Source organism: Bombina bombina, chromosome 6, assembly GCF_027579735.1.
Source record: "Bombina bombina isolate aBomBom1 chromosome 6, aBomBom1.pri, whole genome shotgun sequence".
In the NCBI taxonomy this organism is placed as follows: Eukaryota; Metazoa; Chordata; class Amphibia; order Anura; family Bombinatoridae; genus Bombina; species Bombina bombina.
Genome location: NC_069504.1, coordinates 645,716,736 through 645,734,911, shown reverse-complemented (window position 1 = coordinate 645,734,911; position 18,176 = coordinate 645,716,736). Strand labels below are relative to the sequence as shown.

The following is an 18,176-nucleotide window of genomic DNA, read 5'->3' as shown; positions in this document are numbered from 1 at the left end:
AGTCTTTCTAAATGGACTTCATATTTGCAAAGTGTGTTACATTTGTTTTCTGGGATATTTACAAAGATTATAATACTCTGCTCCATACTGTCCCAAAGTGGGTATGCTTAAGCATCTCTCTCTCTCTCTCTCTCTTTCTCTTTCTTTCTCTCTCTTTCTTTCTCTCTCTCTCTTTCACTCTCTCTCTTTTCTCTCTCTTTTTTCTTTCTCTCTATTTTTCTCTCTCTCTTTTTCACAGATATATAAGGTGGAATCTGAAGAGTCTATAAATCCAAGATCTTCGTAGGATCTATCTATTAGAAATTTAGTAGTTATCAACCATAAAATCACAAAGTAATATCTCTGATGTTTAATTTCAGTTTAACATATGTGCAAGTAGATGGACTGTTTGGAAATAGCTGTGAAATAGTGTTAAAGTCATCCAAAATGCCCTTTCAAGGACTTATCAAGTGCCTAGAGTTTTTGTGATCACCAAGATCTTTTTCGGTTCCATAGGAGAAATAGGAATTTAAGCAAGAATTTGAAAAGCCATTTAGGAGTGGTAGAATTTGCACAAATCACTCTATTGAGAACATGCTGAATTGAAAAGTAGCCCAAAATGCTGCTCATGATAGACTGTGATCGAAGCCTAAGTTGGCTTTCCTAGAGGGATCTTATAATGACAATTTCATTGTAAAACATACAGTAATTACACAAATATAGTAAAAATAAAGTAAATGACAAAAGTCTGTGACTGTACTGCAGACATTTTATGAGCATAACTAAACTGTGCTGACGTTCTTTCTATGGATTCTTGAAAACTCAGATGTAAGAATAATTTTTCTAATCATTGAAATCTTTGAGAAGCAGAATAAGCTGCTGAATGAAAAGGGAAGTTTTCATCACAAGATAGATAAAGCCTTCTGTAGTATTCTTTTCTATAATACTCTGAGCAGATTACCATAAGGGACTATTATATATAAAACTAATTTACTACATATCATTTAAAATCATTGGGTAATGTGGTGCTGTTAACATTGTAGGGGTTAGAAGCCACAAGGCACATAAAAAAATGTAAAAGATTTTATTGCGTGTGTGCTGTTCTAATGGTTGGTCTATTAGATTGTATGTGCTGCATATCTCAAGAATAGGCATTCTATTCCCACAGTGACAGAATAGTGTAAGCAATTGTTATGGACTGGCTAAACTAATGTGCAGAATAAAGCCTGTAGTTATGTCAGCAGTTTTCACTAAAGGTTATGCAGAGGTCAGAGTTATAACTGTGAGTGATGTGCTAAAATGTGGCACTGAATAGACAGAAAACAGTTATCTAAAGATGAAATACTGCAGGATATTTAGGAGAGAAAAAATAAACTTTGTTTAATAAAGAAAGAAACAACACTCATTTTTCTTATGTTTCTCTTATGCTATACAACAACATTATTATGTCCAAGATAGTGCTTCTTGAAGTGATGGTAAAAAATGAATAATTTAAATGTTGCTATGCATTCATTACCTAGTGATTATGCAACATGCTGGCCTATTCTTTTTTTATTAAATAAAATATTGTACATTTTATTAAAAATGCTCTCCTACCAGTACTTTCAGTCCCTCCGCCCCACACAGATCTTGCTCTCATCCAACCTGCTCTATACTTTTTACAGAATGCAGACACTTTTCCTCTGACATGCATGACAAGTTCCAGGGAGCACACCTGAATATCTACTAATGGTGCTTTCACACTGGTGATGCGGGCTGCAGCATCAGAACAGAAAAATCAGATTCCATGGAAGGCAGGCAGTGGCATGGGCATCCATAGAGGGGGGGCAAGAGGGGGCATTTGCCCCCCTGAATTTTACTCCCCACCTGGAGTAAAACTGCAGGGAAAAAAAAGACAATACAATGTCCGTTTTTATGTCTTTTAATCTTCTTATTGTAATTTCATTTTACAGGAAGAAGCACAGTATTCTCGGAGTTACAAAGCATTCTGGAATTTGAAGTTCATGATTTGCTTCTCAGTATTGTGTGAATGCAGTTTTGGACTCCAATTCCCAGCATGCATTATTTCCCTTCCTCTCCAAAGCAGCTTCCTTCCCTCACACACAGCAAGAAACTGTGAGCTTTAGAATCACTGGGCAGCCTCTTAATAAAGTGAGGGAAATTTAGGGAATGTTTGTTCATTGCTGGGCAGCAGTCTCAATAACAGCAAGCTAGAGTCTTTCTTGTAAGTAAATGCACAGCAATTGCTCTAGCAGTTGTGTGGGGAGGAGGGTGATATGAGACATTGCATTTATTTAAGAAGGTATCTATCTGCTTGGTCTGGTATATATAGCTGCCTCTCTGCATATTCCAGTTCCTTATTGTTTGCATTTATACTGCAGTGCTTGAAAAAAACACAAATCAATGTTTAATGTGTCCACATGGTCTTTATAATTTTGAAGTTGAGGTAAACTATTATTCCTAAAACCAAGTTATCTGCATAAAGTATTCACCATCATATATTGCTAAATGGAAAAAGGGAGAAACAGCACAAGAGAAAAGGAAAAGCACAAAAACACAGAAAAATTGTGTGACAGAAAGAGAGATAATGGGGAAAATATAGTGGACCATGTGAATTATATTTTCATGTATGTTTCAAATTCAGAATTTGATACTTATGTGCTTTCTACTTTTTGTTTCTGTGGTGGTTGTGCCTGTATAGATTTTGTCTGTTGACTATGAGTTATATAAAAGAACAGCAATATTTTTTATCTGGATCTGAGGACAATGCAATATCTGAAGACCTGTTTATCCCAGTTACTACTAGAAAGATCTGATGAGGACCTGCTACATATTAAAGGGACATGAAACCCAAAAAATGTCTTTCATGATTTAGGTAGAACATACAATTTTAAATAACTTTCCAGTTTACTTCTTTTATCAAATTTGTTTCAGTCTCTTGGTATCAATTGTTGAAGGAACAGCAATATACAACTGGTTTCTAACTGAACACATGGGTGAGCAAATGAAAATTGGTATATATATGCAGCCACCAAGCAACAGCTAGAACCTAGGTTTTTTGATGCCCATGAGCTTACATAGATAAACCTTTCAGCAAAGCATAACAAGAGAAGGAAGCAAATTAAATAATAGAAGTAAATTGGAAAGTTGTTAAAAAATTATATGCTCTGTCTACATCTTTACGCAAATTTATATATGGGGAAATGGGAGTCCATATTTTGGGACTCCTGCCCAGCGAGCGTGGACCTGGTCCTATATAAAAGGTACATAGACGACCTACTCATAATTTGGAAGGGGAGTCTTGAAGACCTAAAATATACGTTAGAAGTCATGAACCAAAACCAAACGAATCTCAAGTTTACCTATCCAAATGGATATTTAATTTAGACTGTATTTACCCTAAGGGATTAAATGCCAATTTTGAGGTTGTGCATTTATTCTAACACCCCCCTTTCCTCCTTCTTCCCCCCTCTTGTAGGCAAATTGTTTGAAAGACTCCCCTGACTACTTTAGCCTCTGTTAGGATAGGTAGAGATGGAAGAGCATGTATTTTCATACTAGCCCAAATTTCCCTACACTAACATTAAGCAGCAAGGTGGAGGCACGGTCCCACACCAACACACAGTCTAACATACAATATTTACATTAATTTATTATAATTGGTTACCCCGAGTGATAGAATCTACATACTATCTTCCATAAGATAGGTAGAGATACTAGAGCATGGAATCTCATACTAGCCCCAAATCCCCCTAATAATATATGGCGAGATATAGGTATGGCTATATATGGCTAAGTACAGGTATGATTATATACCAGTAGATTTCAACAGTAATTCAATCATACAGTTCTTTTAAACATGTTGATTTCTCATACATCATTTTATTTATTTTTATGTTTATTTTCATTTTTTATTTCTTATTGTATCAAATAAGGTTCATAACTTCATTTTCATCTAAGTTTATTGTAACTATAGCTAACGTAGTATTTATTTGTATTATATTTTAGAAGTCATGGGTTGATATTCTAACCCCATAAATATCTGTAAATCCTGGAGAAATATTAAGCCTAAAATCCTAAATTTTAAGTGGGAAGGATCTATTCCATATTTGCTATCCTTATAATGACAAGGATCTATTTTTAAACATTTAGAGATATTTTTATATTTTACACATTTTTATAAATTGCTTATATATATATTTTTTATACTTTTTATTTTTTATATATATATATTTTCAATATAAGTATCTTTTATATGTATTTGAGATATATAAGCAACCTCTATTTCATATACCAAGACCCGTAATAATATAAAGGATCCGATCGCAATTTAGCTAATGAACGGCTAGATTACGAGTTTTGCGTTATGAGTGAAAAAGCAGCGTTATGGGTTACCGCTGCTATTACGAGTCTTGTCAAAAAAGCTGTACCGCACACTTTTTTGACCGTAACGCAAATTAACTTACGCAATTTGTGTAAAGTCTTTTTTCAATGGGACTTCCATAGTGCCGATATTTAGATTGCGTTATGAATCTTGCGGTACAGCCTATCCCGCAAGATTCATAACGCAATCTATAGTCAGTAGTTATGAGTTTTATGCTACAAAGCTGTAGCATAAAACTCATAACTAAAGTGCTAAAAAGTACACTAACACCCATAAACGACCTATTAACCCCTAAACCGAGGCCCTCCCACATCGCAAACACTATAATAAGTTTCTTAACCCCTAATCTGCCGCTCCGGACATCGCCGCCACTATAATAAACATATTAACCCCTAAACTGCCGCACTCCCGCAACCCAAACACTAGTTAAGTATTATTAACCCCTAATCTTCCGCCTCCACTATACTAAATTTATTATCCCCTAAACCTAAGTCTAACCCTAACACCCCACTACTTAAATATAATTAAAATAAATCTAAATAAAACCTACTATCACTAACCTAAATTATTCCTATTTAAAACTAAATACTTACCTATAAAATAAACCCTAAGCTAGCTACAATATAACTAATAGTTACATTGTAGCTAGCTTAGGGTTTATTTTTATTTTACAGGCAAGTTTGTATTTATTTTAACTAGGTAGAATAGTTACTAAATAGTTATTAACTATTTACTAACTACCTAGTTAAAATAAATACAAATTTACCTGTAAAATAAAACCTAACCTGTCTTACACTAACACCTAACCTTACACTACAATTAAATAAATTACCTAAATTAAATACAATTACCTAAATTACAAAAAAAAACAATAAATTACACAAAATGAAAAAGGAAATGATCAGATATTTAAACTAATTACACCTAATCTAATAGCCCTATCAAAATAAAAAAGCCCCCTAAAAATAAAAAAACCCTAGCCTAAACTAAACTACCAGCTCTTTTACCTGTAAAAAAAAATAAAAAAAAACCCCAACAGTAAAACCCATCACCCACACAACCAAACCCCCAAATAAAATGACGTCATCCAAGATATCGTCCCTTGAATTCCGATTGGCTGATAGAATTCTATCAGCCAATCGGAATTAAAGGTGAAAAAATCCTATTGGCTGATGCAATCAGCCAATAGGATTGAGCTTCAATCCTATTGGCTGATCCAATCAGCCAATAGGATTGAGCTTGCATTCTATTGGCTGTTCCAATCAGCCAATAGAACGTGAGCTCAATCCTATTGGCTGATTGCATCAGCCAATAGGATTTTTTCACCTTTAATGTGTTAGGTGTAAAACATAAATTTAGTTTCCCCATAGGAATCAATGGGGTTGCATTACTGAACTTTACTCTGCTTTTTTGCAGGTGTTAGGCTTTTTTTCAGCCGGCTCTCCCCATTGATGACAATAAGAAACTCTAAGTGTAAACAACGTTAATAAAACAAGAAACTGATTTGCCCATAGTTAGCTGTGTAATAATGGAAGCATTCCTTTACTCAAAATGGATTCCACGTTAAATAGCAAACCGGAAGTGGTTAAAACCGGAAGTGGTTAAACCGGAAGTGACATCACTAAAACCGGAAGTGGCGTTTTACCGCAAAATTTGACATGAATTACAAAGGCCGACCTTCCTTTCAGATAGGATTTGATTGGAGAAGATATAATTTATAAGTCTAAGTTTTAGGAAGACTCATTTTGTCTTGTAAAAGGCCCTATATAAGGGCTGAAACGCGTCAACCAGTATCCCCACCAGGATTTGTGAGGCTTTCTATTTCTCTCAGGATCGTTTATTTGGGTGAGTGCAACAACAATAGCCTCTACCCCTATAAACGGTATTTTGTACACTGTTTTTTCTTTCTCTTTCTTCTTTTTTAGGATTGTATTGTTTATTACTAGTTATTATCCCAGTAGCGGGACTTCTTGGATATCGAGCTTGGACACAGGAATCACAACTAATAGTATACACACTTATTTGGACACTTGGATTATATCATCAGTACTATAATACCACTGGACACATACGCATATTTATATATTTTTTGGGGTATTATATACATATTATCATTTGAGTTATACCTTTTTATTTTTTCTTATTTTTGATTTGGACACTTTAATATAATATATATTTTCACAATTTTTTTCCACATATTTTTCACATATATTTTTCACGATATGATTTTTAAATTTTAATTTTTGATTTTTATATATTTTGCATTTTTTAAATTTTTGGCCATTTTTGACTGTATTTTCCACAGTTTACCACCTTTTATTGCATGTGTACACGTTTGCATAGTTAACCAACTGGTATCCTTACCGGAGATCTATCTATGCACTATTTTGATCTTCTGAGATTGTCTTTTCTATTAGTGTATTCATTTTTTGCACTTTATATCTATTACATTGTATACCAATTGTATTATATGTATTTCTATAACATTGAATTCGATTGTATTGTATTTTATCTGAACAGTTTTTGACAAATCCTGAGTCACTCTTTTTTATAATCATTTTTTTTTTTATTATAAAACTTTTTATATAAGTTTTTAATATAAATAAAATTAACCAAGCTAGGGGGCGCTCTCTACTACATAAATGAATAAATGACCATCTAAAAGTAAAAAAAAAACACAAAATAAATTAAAACAAATAAAATAAATAACATATAATCAATCAAAAATGCATCAGATCAATCGCAAATGCATAAAAAGTCATATAAAATATTGCAACTACAGTACAAGTCCAATATATAAGAGCACAGGTCAGAGATATTCTTATCTCACAAAATAGTTAGTCCATAATTTCCATATACAGGGCTGCTCTCCTTCTTGCAGATCACTCTCGATCAGGCTCTAGACATGGATACAAAAGACAAAGGGGCGCCTCATGTGTAGATCAGAGATGTAACAAATCCCACACTGAATAGAAAGCCAAATGGATACTCACATTTAGCTGAAGCACCCTTGTGTGCTTGTGGTAGCAGGTTTATGATCACCGTCTGGATGGATGAAGACCTCGTCACCTGGATGAAGACTTCTCGCTGCCTGGATGTCCGGACTTCAGAAACTGTAAGTGGATTGTCGGGGGTTAGTGTTAGGTTTTTGGGGTTTTTTTTTTTTAGATTAGGGTTTGGGCTTTTCTTAAAAGAGCTGAATGCCCTTTTCAGGGCAAGAAAAAGAGCTGAATGCGCTTTTAAGGGCAATGCCCATACAAATGCCCTTTTCATGGCAATGGGTAGCTTAGGTTAGTTATGTTTTTTTATTTTTGGGGGTTGGTTGGGTGGTGGGTTTTACTGTTGTTTTTTTTTCATGTAAAAGAGCTGATTTCTTTATGGCAATGCCCTACAAAAGGCCCTTTTAAGGGCTATTGGTAGTTTATTGTAGGCTATGTTTTTTTTATTTTGGGGGCTTTTTTATTTTTATAGGGCTATTAGATTAGGTGTAATTGTTTTTAATTTGGATCATTTCGTTTGTTATTTTTCATAATTTAGTGTTTGTTATTTTTTGTACTTTAGAATTTTTTTATTTTTTGTAATTGAGTATGTTTTATTTTTTGGTAATTGTAGATTTTTTTTTTTTAGTAGTGTCATTTAATTTATTTAATTGATAGTTATTTTAATTTTAGTATAATAGTAATGTTAGTTTAATTTATAGTTTATACTTAGTTTTTTATTTAAAATTTCCCAGGTAAGTTTTTATTTATTTTAAGATAGAGATCTTGCAATTTTAATTTAAAGTTAGGGGGTTGTAAGGTTTAGGGGTTATTTATGAGTCAGCACTGATTGGCTAAAGTGCAAGTCTATCAAAAGATCTGAGATAAGGGGGCAATCTGCAGAGGCTTAGATACAGGTAATCACAGAGGTAAATAGTATATTATTTTGTCTGAGCATATTTCACATTTTTGTTTCCCCCCCCCCTGGAGAAATTTCAATAAAATAAAATAATTTAGGACGCATCTTTGAAAACAGAAAAAAATAGCTTTAAAAAGTAAGACTTACACTTTATTATTTTGTGTAATCAATCAGGTTATCATTTATTATCACTCAGTTATAGTAACTTATGTTGGGAAGTGCTAACCCACCATAGTTACTTAGTTGTGTAAGCTTCATAACTCTAATCTTTTTCCCTCCAATAAAAGCCTGTACCATAGAGTTAAACCATTTGATATCTTTCTCTAATAAGACTATAGATACATTTTTCAATTTTTAAAGAAGTTTAGGAAAAATAATTATCTTTATAAGATTTATTTTCCCAATTAGGGGTATGTAAAGTTTTTGACAGCTTTGAATAATATCTTTACAAATAGGCTTTGCATAATTAAATTAAATTATACCATTCCTCGGGTGATGCTCTAAGCATTATACCTAGATAAGTAGTTGTGTTAACTATTTTAAACAGAATTTCAATCCCTGGGACCTTTACAGTTTTATTCAACCACATTAATTCTGACTTATTTAAATTAGTTTTATAACCAGATATTAACAAAATAAAGTAAATATTTTAAAGGGACACTCAGGTTAAATTAAATTTTCATGATTCAGATACAGCATGTAATTTTAAACAACTTTCCAATTTACTTCCATAAAAAAAAAATGTGCACAGTCTTTTATATTTACAATTTTTGAGTCACCAGATCCTACTGAGCATGTGCAAGAATTCACAGACTATACGTATATGCATTTGTGATTGGCTGATTGCTATCACATGGTACAGGGGGAGTGGAAATAGACATAACTTTGAAATTTGTTATAAAAAGATCTACTACTCATTTGAAGTTCAGACTAAGTGCTATTGCATTGTCTTGTTATCTTGCATTTGTTGATTATGCAAATCTAATGTGTTGACTGGTTCTTTAAGCAATGCTGGTAAATTTTCCAGAAGTTTGCTAATAAAAACAAGTAAGTTGTGAGCATAAAACAAGATCTTAACTTCCATGTTTCCAATATGAGTTTATATCCTAGGGATCTTTCCCCTTTTTGAGCATGAGAGTAGTTAACGCCCTAGTAAATTTTTTGGACATAGGTACTTTATTAATAAAATATTCATTAAATAGGTTAGTCAAAATAGGTACAATCTAAGCTTTGGGTTGGGGGAATTAGATCTAGGTAAATATTGTAGGGGTCAGCAATTAGATTTTATCTCAATTAGATTAGTTAGTAAAATTTACAATAAAACCAGTGCCTACAGAATATATATTTCAGATACAGCAGCTGGGTTCAGAAATCCCTTGATGACTGTTCATATTGCCCAGCCGTAAGGCACACTTATATCTAGGGACTCACACTAAATAATTGCAATATTCCAGGAACTTAAAATATTTTAAGACTTTTCTTTCAAAATGAACCCCTTAACTGCTCAAGATGATACGTGGTCTTCATCCACACAATGCTGTTACGGCAGATGATGAATACGTGTAATAATCCTAAAAAGGTGCTTTCAGAGATGAACGTGGCCCCCTCCAGTCTTAGGCATCAGGTTTAGCCTCAGTTTAGGTATTCCTGGGATGTAAGTCACACCCAATCGTGGTGGTGTCACTTAGGGATAACCCTCTGACCTGACATTTCCCACCTCCCTGATCCCTCCCAAACAGCTTTCTCCTCTTCCACACCCACACTCCTGACCACCATCTTAAGTACTGGCAGACAGTCTGCCAGTATGAAGTTTTTTTGTTTTTATTTTTTAAATAAATACATTTTATTTATTTGTTTAATTTTCTGCAGTGTTGGATCTCCCCTTACCCTCCCACCTCACTGATCCCTCCCAAACAGCTCTCTAACCCTCCCCCTCCTAATGGTGTCTGCCATCTTAGGTACTGTTTGACAGTACCCAGTGTGTGTGTGTGTATATATATATATATATATATATATATATATATATATATATATATATATAGTATATGTATAATTATTTATTTTTTTATTTATATTTATTATTTATTTATTTTAATATTTTCCATAGTGTAGGTGTCTCCCCATCCCCCGATCATTATGTAGGCCCCCCACCCCGAAAACGTTTTTTTCTTTTCTGTAGCATAGCGTCCCCTCCCTCCTTCCCCCTCCCTTCTACAGGTGAAACTCGAAAAAATTTGAATATCGTGCAAAAGTTCATTTATTTCACTAATGCAATTTAAAAGATGAAACTAATATATGAGATAGACTCGTTACATGCAAAGAAAGATAGTTCAAGCCGTAATTTGTCATAATTGTGATGATTATGGCTTACAGCTCATGAAAACCCCAAATTCACAATCTCAGAAAATTAGAATATTGTGAAAAGGTGCAATATTCTAGGCTCAAAGTGTCCCACTCCAATCAGCTAATTAAGCCATAACACCTGCAAAGGGTTCCTGAGACTTTAAATGGTCTCTCAGTCTGGTTCAGTAGAAATCACAATCATGGGAAATACTGCTGACCTGACAGTTGTGCAGAAAACAATAATTGACACCCTCCATAAGGAGGCAAAGCCTCAAAATGTAATTGCAAAAGAAGTTGGATATTCCCAAAGTGCAGTATCAAAGCAGATTAATAGAAAGTTATGTGGAAGGGAAAAGTGTGGAAGAAAAAGGTGCACAAGCAGCAGGGATGACCACAGCCTGGAGAGGATTGTCAGGAAAAGGCCATTCAAAAGTGTTGGGGACTTTCACAAGAGCCACTACACACAGACGGATCCTGGACATGGGCTTCAAATGTCGCATTCCTCTTGTCAAGCCACTTCTGAACAACAAACAACGTCAGAAGCGTCTTACCTGGGCTAAAGAAAAACAGACCTGGTCTGTTGCTCAGTGGTCCAAAGTCCTATTTTCTGATGAGAGCAAATTTTGCATCTCATTTGGAAACCAAGGACCCAGAGTATGGAGGAAGAATGGAGAGGCACACACTGCAAGAAGCTTAAAGTCCAGTGTGAAGTTTCCACAGTCTGTGTTGATTTGGGGAGCCATGTCATCTGCTGGTGTTGGTCCACTGTGCTTCATTAAGTCCAAGGTCAAAGCAGCCGTCTACCAGAAGATTTTGGAGCACTTCATGCTTCCTTCCACAGACGAGCTCTATGGGGATGCTGACTTCATTTTCCAGCAAGACTTGGCACCTGCCCACACTGCCAAAAGCACCAAAATCTGGTTCAATGACCATGGGATTACTGTGCTTGATTGGCCAACAAACTCGCCTGACCTGAACCCCATAGAGAATCTATGGGGCATTGCCAAGAGAAAGATGAGAGACATGAGACCGAACAATGCAGAAGAGCTGAAGGCTGCTATTGAAGCATCCTGGTCTTCCATAACACCTCAGTAGTGCCACAGGCTAATAGCTTCCATGACATGCCGTATTGAGGCAGTAATTGCTGCAAAAGGGGCCCAAACCAAGTACTGAGTACATACAGTATGCATGCTTATACTTTTCAGAGGTCCAAAATTGTTCTACAGGTATGTACAATCCTTGTTTTATTGATTGCATGTAATATTTTAATTTTCTGAGATTGTGGATTTGGGGTTTTCATGAGCTGTAAGTCCTAATCATCACAATTATGACAAATCACGGCTTGAACTATCTTGCTTTGCATGTAATGAGTAATCTCATACCTTTTAAGTTGCATTAGTGAAATAAATGAACTTTTGCACAATATTCTAATTTTTTGAGTTTCACCTGTAAATACCTCCTTCCATCTCTACCAAAACCTCCCACCGGCACAGACATATAATCGTTACAGACAGTGACACAGACCATATCACTGTCTGTAACGATCAGGCATCTGCCTTCATATGGAACCGGAGCACTGATCATGCTTCGGTTCCATATGCAGAAAGATGCCTGCAGCTCAGGGACAGTAGCTCTTGGCTGTAACTTTACAGCTGTGGCTGCTGTAGTATCCTGAAGCAAGAACATATATGTACGTAAGATGGGCTTTATAGTGCATGATGTATATATATGTCTTTTTGGTTAAGGGGTTCAAATTTTAATACTTTTTTTAATAGTACTTATAATAGGCCATCAAAAAGACCTAGAGACCCCAAGACCCCTTGTTTTAAAGCCTAGAAGCCACTCTTTAAATAATATACCTATATAACTTTTACTATCCCGGTGATCACTGTGGTATTAGTGGTTACCTGGTGTAAATAAATGTGTATTTATTTGAGAAAAGGTTCATGGGAACCCCTATGTGTGCATCAGTTATATATCTATACCCAAAAGCCCTAATTTATAGGAGGAAAATCCTTTTTTTTTTGCTATAAAAAACACACACTGTTGTTGCATCCTTATTTATTCAAATTCTAAGGGAAAATGTAACATTTTTCACACATTTTGTTGAAGAATTCTCACATGTCATGATATATACATAAAATAGTGGTATAGTTTGAATCTGCATGGACTGTTGAAAAAACAAACAATATATAATATGTGTGGGTTTATCATTGAAAAATACCCTACAGTGAGGTTTACATTTGAGCAGAACCTAAAAACTCCAAAGCATCACTGCACAAGAAGTGGAAATGGCTCAGCAGTTAAGGGGTTAAACCTCTACTTTCCAATATTTCCACCCTCTATTACATAGACCTTGTGTAGAACAATTCTGCACTTGATAAAGTTGCACCTTCCTCAGTTTGCTGTATATCATGCACTCAATGACAACTATGTTACAATAAACAGACCTGCTATCTCCAAAGATGTTTACAGGCTGCTGAACGTCAGAGGAGAAAATTACACAATTATGCTAATTTATTAATTATATATGTATCCTCAGGTCATACAACTCTAGTCTCAGCCAGACTAAACAAATCTATTTTCTTTTTTCCAAACACAGATGTCTGTTTTAACCTTAAGCTCCATTGTTTGTCCCCCTGCACCTCTACCCACCTTAAAATCTCAACCCAGAATATTCCAAATCATGTTAGGAATAAATTTGATACAATTAGACAAAATATCTCTCCCTCCAACCCCTTAAAGCCTGCCTTTCTATTCAACCCTCTGTCAATACAACACTCTGGGCTAGATTAAAAGTGGCATGCTTGAAATATCGCCCTTTGCTAATTTGCATTGGGTTAGCGTGACTGAAGTCCGCTTATTGGGTTAGGGCTTAATAAAAAGTTGCACCAAACACAACATAAAATGATTAAAATAGAATGTTACACTATGTATACACTATGTAATACAATTATTCCTATAAATATAAAAAAAGTTAAAAGGTATATGGTATATGACAAGGTATGTGAATGGAAAAGGCTATAATATATTTATACATACATATACATGTCTAAATATGTACTGTATATGTATGTGTATATACATATGTATACATGTGCATTTATGTTCATATGTGTACACATACAGTATGCAAAAAACTTTATACTTTTAAATAAAATTGGGATCTTAGTCACACAATATGACCATATTCTGTTCATCCAGTCACCACTTACAAGTTGTCTCAAGATAGACTGGTCCTAACACTATAAATTTTAGCCTTAATGGGCTGAATCATACAATTCTAATATACCAAAATAGAATTCCAACACTGCAGTACATGGCTCAAATCAAGACTGCATAGAATGAAGCTCCCTGGCTTTATATATATAGCTCAATTACACTGTCTGAAACACACCTGAGCAGGGTGGTGTGCTTTAACCAAAGTGATTTGGTCAGTCTCCCTAAATTTAAGAAATACAACATGGAGGTTTGGTAAAGCACACTTAACAAAAACATCTTATATATTAGTACACATATTGTAGGAGTGCTGCCAAAATGACCAAAGTAAATACAAAACAAAAAACAAACGGGTAGATTACGAGTTTTGTCGGTAAAGCTGTGCGGTGCTAACAAGCAGTTTTCACTCACCGCTCACCTACAGACAACGTTGGTATTACAGGTTTTTCTAAACCCGGCGTTAGCCGCAGAAAAGTGAGTGGAGAGCAAAATTTAGCTCCACATCTCACTGTAATACCAGCGCTGCTTACGGTAGCGGTGAGCTGGTTAAACGTGCTCGTGCACGATTTCCCCATAGGAATCAATGGGGGAGAGCCGGCTGAAAAAAACCTAACACCTGCAAAAAAGCAGCGTAAAGCTCCTGACGCAGCCCCATTGATTCCTATGGGGAAAGAACATTTATATCTTCACCTAACACCCTAACATGAACCCCGAGTCTAAACACCCCTAATCTTACACTTATTAACCTTATTAGACCTAATCTGCCGACCCCAACATCGTCGACACCTGCATTATATTAACCTCTTATCTGCCGCCCCCAACGTCGCCGCCACTATATTAAAGTTATTAACCCCTAAATCTAAGTCTAACCCTAACACCCCCTAACTTAAATATAATTTAAATAAATCTAAATAAAATAACTACAATTAACTAAATTATTCCTATTTAAAACTAAATACTTACCTATAAAATAAACCCTAAGCTAGCTACAATATAACTAATAGTTACATTGTAGCTATCTTAGGTTTTATTTTTATTTTACAGGCAAGTTTGTATTTATTTTAACTAGGTACAATAGTTATTAAATAGTTATTAACTATTTACTAACTACCTAGCTAAAATAAATACACATTTACAAGTAAAATAAAACCTAACCTAAGTTACACTAACACCTAACACTACACTATAATTAAATTAATTACCTAAATTAAATTAAATTAATTACAATAAAATAAACTAAAGTACAAAAAAACAAAACAATAAATTACAGAAAATAATAAAATAATTACAAGTTTTTTAAACTAATTACACCTAATCAAATCCCCCTAATAAAATTAAAAAGCCCCCCAAAATAATAAAAAGCCCTACCCTATACTAAATTACAAATAGCCCTTAAAGGGACAGTCTACCATAGAATTGTTATTGTTTTAAAAGATAGATAATCCCTTTATTACCCATTCCCCAGTTTTGCATAACCAACACAGTTATATTAATATACGTTTACCTCTGTGATTACCTTGTATCTAGGAACCTTCTTCCAGCCCCCTGATCACATGGCTGTGACTGTTTATTATCTATTGTCTTAAAGGGACAGTCTACCATAGAATTGTTATTGTTTTAAAAGATAGATAATCCCTTTATTACCCATTCCCTGGTTTTGCATAACCAACACAGTTATATTAATATACTTTTTACCTCTGTGATTACCTTGTATCTAGGAACCTTCTTCCAGCCCCCTGATCACATGACTGTGACTGTTTATTATCTATTGTCTTGCACTTAGCATTGTGTTGTGCTAGATCTTGAATAAACCCCTGTGCCTGAACATGGTGTTATCTATATGGCACACGTGTACTTTCTGTCTCTTTGTGTTGAAAAGAGATTTATAAAGCATGTGATAAGAGGCAGCCCTCAAAGGCTTAGAAATTAGCATATGAGCCTACCTATGTTTAGTTTAAACTAAGAATACCAAGAGAAAAAAGATAATTTGAAGATAAAAGTAAATTGGAAAGTTGATTAAAATTAAAAGTCCTATATGAATAATGAAAGTTTAATTTATACTAGACTGTCCCTTTAAAAAGGCTTTTTGCGGGGCATTGCCCCAAAGTAATCAGCTCTTTAACCTGTAAAAAAAAGTACAATACCCCCCAACATTAAAACCCACCACCCACACACCCAACTCTACTCTAAAACCCACCCAATCCCCCCTTAAAAAAACCTAACACTAACCCCTTGAAGATCCCCCTACCTTGAGAAGTCTTCACCCAACCGGGCCAAAATCCTCAACGAAGCCGGGCGAAATAGTCCTCCAGATGGGCAGAAGTCTTCATCCAAGCCGGGCAAAAGAGGTCCTCCAGACGGGCAAAAGTCTTCATCCAGACGGCATCTTCTATCTTCATCCATCCAGAGTGGAGCAGGCCCTCTTCAAGACATCCGGCGCGGAGCATTCTCTTCTTATGACGACTCCTGACGAATGAAGGTTCCTTTAAGTGACGTCATCCACATTGGCTGATCCAATCATCCAATAGGATTGAGCTCGCATTCTATTGGCTGATTGGAACAGCCAACAGAATGCAAGCTCAATTCTATTGGCTGATTGGATCAGCCAATAGGATTGAAGTTCAATCCTATTGGCTGATTGCATCAGTCAATAGGATTTTTTCAACTTTAATTCCAATTGGCTGATAGAATTCTATCAGCCAATTGGAATCTAAGGGACGCCATCTTGGATGATGTCACTTAAAGGAACCTTCATTCGCCGGGAGTCGTCGGAAGAAGAGGATGCTTTGCGCCGGATGTCTTGAAGATGGATCCGCTCCGCGCCAGATGGATGATGATAGAAGATGCCTTCTGGATGAAGACTTCTGCCCGTCTGGAGGACCACTTTTCCCGGCTTCGATGAAGACTTCTCCCGGCTTCGTTGAGGACTTCTTGCCACTTCCCTGAGGACTTCTCCTGGCTTTGTTGAGGATGTATGTCGGCTCTTCAAAACTGTAAGTGGATCTTCAGGGGTTAGTGTTAGGTTTTTTTAAGGGTTTATTAGGTGGGTTTTAGTTTTAGATTAGGGTTTGGGCCACAATAGAGCTAAATGCCCTTTTAAGGGCAATGCCCATCCAAATGCCCTTTTCAGGGCAATGGGGAGCTTAGTTTTTTTAGTTAGGATTTTATTTGGGGGGTTGGTTATGTGGGTGATGGGTTTTACTGTTGAGAGGGTTGTTTGTATTTTTTTTTACAGGTAAAAGAGCTGATTTCTTTGGGGCAATGTCCCGCAAAAGGCCCTTTTAAGGGCTATTGGTAGTTTAGTTTAGGCTAGGGTTTTTTTTTATTTTGGGTGGGCTTTTTTATTTTAAAAGGGCTATTAGATTAGTTGTAATTAGTTTAAAGACCTTGTAATTTGTTTTTTATTTTCTGAAATTTAGTGGGTTTTTTTTTAAATTTAGCTAATTTTATTTAATTTATTTAATTGTATTTAATTTAGGTAATTTATTTAATTGTAGTGTAGTGTTAGGTGTTATTGTAACTTAGGTTAGGTTTTATTTTACAGGTAAATTTTGTATTTATTTTAGCTAGGTAGTTTATTAAATAGTTAATAACTATTTAGTAACTATTCTACCTAGTTAAAATAAATACAAACTTGCCTGTAAAATAAAAATAAACCCTAAGCTAGCTACAATGTAACTATTAGTTATATTGTAGCTATCTTAGGGTTTATTTTATAGGTAAGTATTTCGTTTTAAATAGGAATTATTTAGTTATTAATAGTAAGTTTTATTTAGATTTATTTTAATTATATTTAAGTTAAGGGGTGTTAGGATTAGGGTTAGACTTAGACTTAGGGGTTAATACATTTAATATAGTGGCGGCGACGTTGAGGGCGGCAGATTAGGGGTTAATAAATGTAGGTAGGTGGCGGCGATGTTAGGGGCAGCAGATTAGGGGTTAATAATATTTAACTAGTGTTTGTGATGTGGGAGTACGGCGGTTTAGGGGTTAATATGTTTATTATAGTGCTGGCGACGTTGGGGGCGACAGAGTAGGGGTTAATAATATTATGTAGGTGTTGGCGATGTTGGGGGCAGCAGATTAGGGCTTCATAAGTATAATGTAGGTGTCGGCAATGTCGGGAGCGGCAGATTAGGGGTTAATACATATAATGTAGGTGTCAGAGATGTCGGGGGCGACAGATTAGGGGTTAATATGTTTATTATAGTGGCGGCAATGTCTGGAGCGGCAGATTAGGGGTTAATAAATATAATGTAGGTGTCGGCGATGTTGGGGGTGGCAGATTAGGGGTTAATATGTTTATTATAGTGGTGTCAATGTCTGGAGAGGCAGATTAGGGGTTAATAAGAAT

The 18,176-nt window shown here is 35.3% G+C and overlaps 1 protein-coding gene and 1 long non-coding RNA gene across 2 annotated transcripts in view; one reads left to right on the top strand and one right to left on the bottom strand.

Annotated features, from left to right (window-relative positions):
• LOC128662182 (putative gonadotropin-releasing hormone II receptor) overlaps positions 1-18,176 on the top strand; it is a 129,670-nt gene that overhangs the window by 69,114 nt on the left and 42,380 nt on the right. The gene's annotated exons all lie outside the window — the stretch shown is intronic.
• LOC128662183 (uncharacterized) overlaps positions 7,407-18,176 on the bottom strand; it is a 33,373-nt gene continuing 22,603 nt past the window's right edge. The window contains exon 3 of the long non-coding RNA XR_008402714.1: positions 7,407-7,476. This is a non-coding gene — a long non-coding RNA (uncharacterized LOC128662183). The remainder of the gene's footprint in view (positions 7,477-18,176) is intronic.